An 8,607-nucleotide genomic window follows, 5' to 3' on the forward strand; every position below is an offset into this window, starting at 1 on the left:
AACCTGTCGGGTTCAGTCCCGTGTCCATCCCTAGTTTGAATTGGGTGTTTTGCATAATATGTCCTATCTGACAGCATGCTTTTCTACTATTTTCTAAAAGTAAACCAGAACCCTAGATATCGCTGACCATATTTTGGTTGACTGCAAGCAAAATCTTGATGTAGGATTTTAGATAGATCTTACCTAATCTAATCTATTTAAGAAATCAAAATGCCGTAAATTGGATCAACAACAAATCATGTGTCCCACGTTATATTCAATATTACTATATGATGGGTTCTTTAATAAGTAGACCTTTTCTTCTTCCCAAATATAATGAGCATTATTACTTTCTATATAAAAAAATTGAACACTATTTTTATTATTATTCTGTTGGTTGTTAAGGGAAGCTTGTTTATAATTAATTATTTTTTATTATCCATATCCATACCATTTTCTAACGATTTTATTCCAAGAATTTTGCGATCATATATATTAGAACATGGACTATTTAATGTAATAATTTGGTGGAATGTTATGATTGGGGTTCTTGGAATATATTTATAGGGAGAGACTAAATTTAGCTAAAAAATTTATATCAATGTTGTACTTGTTTAATTTTTAAACATTTGTCTATAGACATTTGTGATCAAATTATGTCTTTTAATTTTTAAGTACTCGTTTAGTTTATCAAAGCTTAACTAAATAAATCCAACTACATATATATATCAATGTTGTACCTTCACCAATATCTTCCGCCCATCAGAGCCTCTAGAAAAGGAATCTCTTCGAAGGTAAGATCCCAAAAAGTATCTTCATAAAAGAAAATTTAAGAACTCTGGAAGACAGAGAGAACATCTTTGGAAAAAGGTTCTTGAATATCTATCATATATTAAGAAGTTGCAACATACTGACATGACCTCTGACAAGCCCATATGGCTTATCAAAACCAAATATATTGCCACCTGACTGTGTCCAACTAGTATGCTGACCTATGAGTAGCCATCCCTACACCTGGCACCATCTCAAAGAGGCATTATAAAACCTCTCGACCAAGATCGAGAGAAAGGATGAAACCCAAATGAAACCATTTCACTTTTACTCTTCTTCATTCTACCTTCTTATGGAGATGAAACATATTAGCATCGACCAACGATCAATCTCTTACCAATTTGTTCTCATAAAAAATGGTTTGGTGAGCAAGAAACACATCATATTAGAAAATAATCAATTAAAATTCACCTCAAATGGCGAAACCTTCAATATCACCGCTCATCTTCTTCCTTAAGTCCTTCCCAATATATTTTGTTATTTTCGACCGATGTTTATAGATTCAAGTTATAAAACTTACATATATGCTAGAAGATCCCTAGAAAATGGGACTGAAAGTGTGAGGCACCCTCCTCGCTTATCTATCTCTTCTACAACACGCTAAAAAACAGACATAATATCATCGATAGTCTAATGTGGTATATTCAACAGAGAATCAACAGAGTAAGTAAAACATGAAGACTAGTGGAGAGAAACGCTCTCTAACCGCTCCTCTAGCAAATGACATTGATACGGGTGCGAATTGAATTGAGAAGCTCGAGCTTGACTCGATCAACGCTAAACTCAAGTTGACGTGAATCAAACTTGAACTCGATTTGAAACCTTAACAAGTCGAGTCAAACATGATCCAACTTGACTCAAAAAGTTCACGAGCAACTCGTTAATTTTTTCAATAATTTTTAGGATGTTGATTGCTCAATTTTTAGTATTTATTATGTATTGTTAAACTTCTTTTTTTAAGAATGGTTGTAATTTGTTTGCTTGGTATATTTATGGATTCTTACTTTGGAGTTTATAGTTTAGAATTGTTTTCAACCCTATTTTGATCATTTTTTGTTAATTTATGTTTATGTTAAGCTCTATATTATATTATTAGATTTTACATATGTTTTTTGATAAACAAGGCAAAATTCTGGCAAGCTTAACGAGCAATGAGTAGAGTCAGACAATGAACTTTTTTAACGAGTACGAGTCTAAAAATTTTTATCAAGCTTGTCGAGTATCGATTTGAGTCAAGAATGAATCAAACAATTTTCGAGTTGAGTCAAGCACTGTTCAACTTGTGATTAACTATTTAGATTAACACCCATAGACATCAGTAATACACACATGTAATAGTCATTGTGTGGTTAGTAGAAACAGAACTTGCCTCCCCATCAGTCTTACGGACTAGGAATTAGTTTAGACAAAACCTACTAGTTAGATTTATGTTTGTGCTTTGGACTTAGAAAAGGCTTAGACTAAAGCTTAGCCACTTCTTAAACAAAGCTAGGAGAAAACTTTATTCTAGTGTACTTTGTAGCACCCAAACAACTATAGTACATATAAAGTTTGGATTTCTTCTCCCTTTTTTTGAATAATAAAACTCTATAGGCTCTGGTAGTAATAGGATTTGGTTTTTATATCCTCTTCCATGATGTTATGACGTTGAGATGTCTCCACTGTGTTGTCATACTCTAGATGGCTTTCCTCTGGCTGAATATGTTGAGTTACCTTCAAATCAACTAACTAGACGAGTTAAGATTCCTATGTTATTTGAGGGAAATAGAGATGCCTCCACTTCAAGCTTATGGCTTATAGAAACTATCCAATGGGATGAAGAGTCTCTGCTCTAGCAATAAGAGTTATTTCATTGTGTCTTAATGAGCCACCTCTAAATTAACTAACTAGACGAGCTAAGGTGTCTCTATTATCTAAGGAAAATATAGATGCCTCCACCCTCATACACCGTTGAGATGCCTCCATCACGAGTCGCCTCACGCTTACAGCTTATAGAAACTACCTAAAAGGATGAAGATCCTTTGATCTAATAATATAAGTGATTCCATTGTGTCTTAACGAGCGTCAAGATGTCATTTTACCTAGCAAGAGGTATTCAAACTGTAACCCCCTCAGACCGATGCGAGTGACTTGATCTGAATCGGGGTGTCACATTATGGCCACTGAAGCGACCCACCATAAAAATCACGGAAAAATTAAAATTTCTATTAAAACATGTAAATTCATAAAATCATTTATAAATACAAAAGTATAATTGACCAATATTCAGAAATAAAAAAGATTTCCAGACTCAGATATAAAAACAAATTACAACCTACATGCCCCCTAAACACATACACCGTACTCCGCAAGCAACACCGATGAAACTCCAACACTGATGTCGATAGTTGCATTGGTTCAATCCTTTTTTAACCTGAAATAGTGAGTAACAGACTGAGCTTTAGAAAGCTCAGTAATATAGTACTACAAATTGATGCTACAAAACATGCATATAACAGATAAACTTTCAGTTTAGAGGGAAATATTTTGGATGTTTAGTTTCAGGAGATCAGAATAGGGTGTCTAGTGTATTCCCACAAAACCAGCGAAAATATATAGATCTTTTTAAAACATTAACAATTTAAAACATGTTTTCAAAACCATAATAAGCCCTCCAACCGAACGCCATATGCAGCTCCCTAGAACTATATAACCTAAGGCAGTACTTTGGGGCCTTAGAGCCTACCCAAGAAAGATTCTCGAGGCCTCAGAGCCTACCCAAGGGTCGTCTTAGGTCCGTAAGGAATTACCAGTCGATGCTGAACCTATAAAATGAATTACCAACAACAACTAAACCTGCCAGAGATAGGAATTACTAGTCGGTGCAGAACTTATAAAAAGAATTACCCACAACAACTGAACCTGCCAGTGTCTTTATACCAGATCCCAAAGTACCCCAAATAAAACATTTTCAGTCATTAAAAATATATATCAGAAATCATAGCAGAGATCAGAGAAAACATCCATGTGATCAGGGAACACACTAGAGGTTCCAGATATTATTCGGAGATACTGGATATTCTTATCGAGCAGAAAAACACGGATCTTCAGTATACCAATAAAATGACGGGAATTAAAATCACTATTGAAAGAGTTCATTAGCTGACGGGGTCATCAGTTATTCAGAATGTAATTTATTAGGCTCATATAGTTTTGGGACATTTTTCAGAGACACTAAATAATCAGAAGGTATTCACAATCCTTTGCATCTGAGTTACTTGTGTTTTCAGGTATGAACAGAGTGATTCCATTATTCAGAAAAATCAGAAGCATTTTGGGTACTAGATTCTTAGGGGATTCAAGTGATTTGAACTGATAAGGGAGAAATGAAGATTCAGGGCACTTATGATATGTGTCGATCTATCAGAATATCTAGTTAATTCAAGTTGAACAATTCCCATAAATAATGCATGATGGCCGGTCCATTCGTTGCCCTTCTAGGGTATTCACTCTTTAATACCAATAATTCTTATCCAATGATCACTTTTAGAATCATATATGAATATATCTTAAGGAGATGAACATATATTCCAATGGCTTTTATTTCATTTCCATGTTTCAACGATATCAGGAAATGTCGACATACTTGATTTATGGTTTATAACCCATAGGGATGATACATTATGTAAGTTCATCAGAGTTTCCAGACTTAACCAAATCACTTACTTAATCCTCAGTCATTGAGGTTATTTACTTCATTTATTAGTCAAGTCTATCGGTCACTTCAGAGTTTTCTAGAGAAATTCAAACGTTTCTGAAATTCAGATATATATAGAACTTCCGTTCAGTCCTATTTGGTCATAATAATAAAATCATATTGGTATTTGAGGTTGATTTGTTCATTTCAGAGCTGAGGGTATTAGTTATTCTAGGGTTTAAAGGTACTTTTGGTCATTTAACACTTTAGGGGCATTTTTGTCATTTTACACTTTAGGGGCAAATATGTAATTTTATTCAATTGAGTCAGTGGCATTACATAGAATAAATTAGGCTTGAAAGTATTCCAGTTCCATTAAAGTTCAGAGTACTTTGCTCATTTGCTCACCGGAGGTTAATTTCACCACTAGGGGAAATCTTGGTTCTTTTTCAGTACGAGAGCATTTTCGTAATTTATCCATGCCACTCTTTTCGGTAATTTCATATCCAAATATTTCCAACATTTAACCTATAATGAGATTAATCAGAATTTACGCGTTCCGAGATTTATTGATTTACTGATTAAATAATTGAATTGAGGTTTATTCTCAGTCATTCTACCTATTTCTTTTTCGAGTCGTCTAAGGCTTTTACTGTGTTATGTCCTTAATCCAATTTACGTCTGACTCCAATGATAATTAATTACATTTAATGGACCAATCATTTCCATTCATGCACGTAGCAATTATCAATGGGTTCTGAAAAACATATAAAGGGTAGTAGTGTATTACCTCGATTTTCAAGCCATATTGATCGACTCCTTTAAACTTCATTCGATCACTCTCGAATTTGAATTCAACGTACAATAATCCCTCGGATGCCAAACAACCAAATTTACGTCATAAATTGAACTTAATTTAGAAACCAACTTGAATATGAAGATAAAACATTGAAATAACGGTTTATCGGGTACGAATTTGGCAAAACGAAATTCGAATTTGGACTCAGGAAGTCAGAAAATATAAAATAAGACATTTTAGGAAAAAGTTAACTTTTTGGTCAAAGTCAAAGTCAACAGTCAACGTGTTGACTCGATCAAAGTCAACAGTCAACGGGTTAACACGGTGAGTTGACTCAACCGAGTTGACTCGTTTGGGTTAAACAGGTCGTGTCGACCCGATTTTTGAAGTTTTCTTTAAACAAGCCCACACGCACCCAGCGTTTTGTGAGGGCGCGTGTGCCGGCGAAAGGGGCCATTCCGGCCGGCCGATTCTTTCCTGATCATCTACATACTCGATTTAATTATTAGCAACCCAAAAACACAAGAAATACACTCCCAAAGTTCACTGAAATTAAATCGAAAACTCACCCCTTCGACGATTTGTGAAAACGACGATAACACGATGCTCTGTCGATTGGGTTTTGTGCGCACGGTAAAGGGGAGTTCAGTTATGGTGGCGGTGAGACGAAACAACACCAGACGCGACCGAAATCGACGAAGATACACTCGGTGATGGATGGTTTTTGATGAAACTTCCCGGTGAGTTTCACAACGAACGATGGTGATTCACAATGAGCTAAGGGTCGGGTTTTGTTCACCGTTCTACGGTGAGTCTATTGGTAGAGTCGGAGCGGCGAACGGTGGTCGGACGACGACGAAATTGGGTGATAAATAGGGTCGACGGGGGAGATAATTTTAGGGGTTTTAGTTTCAACTAGAGAAGACGATCGGGGAGGGGGTCTATTTTCCTACTTTAATAGAAAATGGGGAAATTCAGGACTAGGTCCTTGAATTTTCTATACTTTCTAAAACTGTCCATAAGTTTCAGAAACTCATAATTTGACCCCTAATTTTGGGTGTTACAATTCTTCTATCATTGAAAGAATTTCGTCCTCGAAATTCACTCAAGTCATAGCAATGTAGAAATGAAGCTTCCATCAATTATTCCATATCTTCAAGTAGCTTTTATAGAAGTACGAGTCATCTACTAATCCTTAACCAATTGAGATTACATTCTCGTCAGAACTCTCCCTCATTCCAATAAAAGAATCAGAACAAAATTATCCTTATGAAATCAATTCAACCTTGGTTACGAGGTTAGGTTCATAGAGCAATAACATATTCAATTTCATTTCCAGAGTCAGGTCAAAATTTCTCGGATGAGTAATTCTCACATTACTCGAGAGACACTTTACAGAATTTGGAAAAATGTTACTGTATCCCTTTATGCATAAGTCAAGCCCTAACGGATAGAAGATTTAGGTTAGCTCGTTTCAGATAGAGACTCGACCTTGGAGTTCCGACTTAGAGAAGTACATTTATAGTCTAGGGGCATGTACTGACCAGACATCTTTTGACTTTCGACCGACCGATCTATCTAGAAATATTTGACTCAACCTAGGCTCTGATACCACTAAATGTAACCCCTTAGACCGATGCAAGTGACTCGATCAGATTCAGGGTGTCACATTAGGGCCACTAGAGCTAACCACCGTAAAAATCACAGAAAAAGTTAAAATTTCTGTTAAAACGCATAAAGTCATAAAACAATTTATAAATACAAAACTAAAATTTACCAATATTCGGAAATAAAACAGATTTCCAGACTCAGATATAAAAACAAAATACAACCTACATGCCCCCTAAACACATACACCGTATTCCGCAAGCAATGCCGGTGGAACTCCCTTACTGACATCGATAGTTGCATTGGTTCAATCTTGTTTTTAACCTAAAATAATGAGTAAAAGAGTGAGGTTTAGAAAGCTAAGTAATACAATACTACCAATTGATGCTACAAAATATGCATATAACATATAAGCTTTCAGTTCAAAGGGAAATATTTTGGATGTTGGGTTTCCTGAGATCAGAATAGGGTGTCTAGAGTGTTCCCACAAAACCAGTGAAAATATATAGATCTTTTTAAAACAGTAACCATTTAAAATATGTTTTCAAAACCATAATAGTCCCTCCAACCGAACCTCATATGCAGCTCCCTAGAACTGCATAACCTAAGGGAGCACATTGGGGCCTGAGAGCCTACCCAAGAAAGATTCTCGGGGCCTCAGAGCCTACCCAAGGGTCGTTTTAGGTCTGTAAGGAATTACCAGTCGGTGTTGAACCTATAAAAGGAATTACCAACAATGGCTGAACCTACTAGAGATAAGAATTACCATTTGTTGTAGAACCTATAAAAGGAATTACCCGCAGTGACTGAATCTGCCAGAGTCTTCATACCAAATCCCAAAGTACCCCAAATAAAACATTTTCAGTCAGTAAATAGAGATACCAGAAATCAGAGAAAATATAAGAGAAAACATCCATGCGATAAGGGAACACACTAGAGGTTCCAGTATTATTCGGAGATACTGGATATTCTTATCGGGCAGAGAAACACAAATCTTCAGTATACCGATAGAATGATAGAAATTAAAATCAAAATTGAAAGAGTTCATTAGCTGACGGGATCATCATTTATTCAGAATATGATTTATCAGGTTCATATAGTTTTAGGACATTTTTCGGAGACACTAAATAATCATAAATTTATTCATAATCCTTTGTACATGAGTTACTTGTGTTTTCAGGTATGAACAGAGTGATTCCATTATTCAGGAAAATCAGAAGCATTTTGGGTACTAGATTCTTAGGGGATTCAAGTGATTTGAGCTGAAAAGGGAGAAACGAAGATTCAGGGCATTTATGATTTGTGTCGATATATCAGAATATCTAGTTAACTCAAGCTGAACAATTCCAGAAATAGTGCATGACGACCAGTCCCTTTGTTTCCCTTGTAGGTATTCACTCTTTAATACCAACAATTCTTGTCCAATGATCACTTTCAGAATCATAACTGAATATATCTTAAGGAGATGAATAGATATTCCAATGGTCTTTATTTAAACGATATCAGGAAATGTCGACGTACTTGATTTATGGTTCATAACCCATAGGGATGGTACATCATGTAAGTTCATCAAAGTTTCCAGACTTATCCAAATCACTTACTTAATCCTCACTCATTGAGGTTACTTGGTTTATTTATTAGTCAAGTCTATCGAGATCACTTCAAAGTTTTCCAGAGAAATTCAGACGTTTCTGAAATTCAAATACATATAGAA

This window comes from Hibiscus syriacus, unplaced genomic scaffold (assembly GCF_006381635.1).
Source record: "Hibiscus syriacus cultivar Baekdansim isolate YM2019G1 unplaced genomic scaffold, ASM638163v2 tig00109983_pilon, whole genome shotgun sequence".
NCBI lineage: Eukaryota > Viridiplantae > Streptophyta > Magnoliopsida > Malvales > Malvaceae > Hibiscus > Hibiscus syriacus.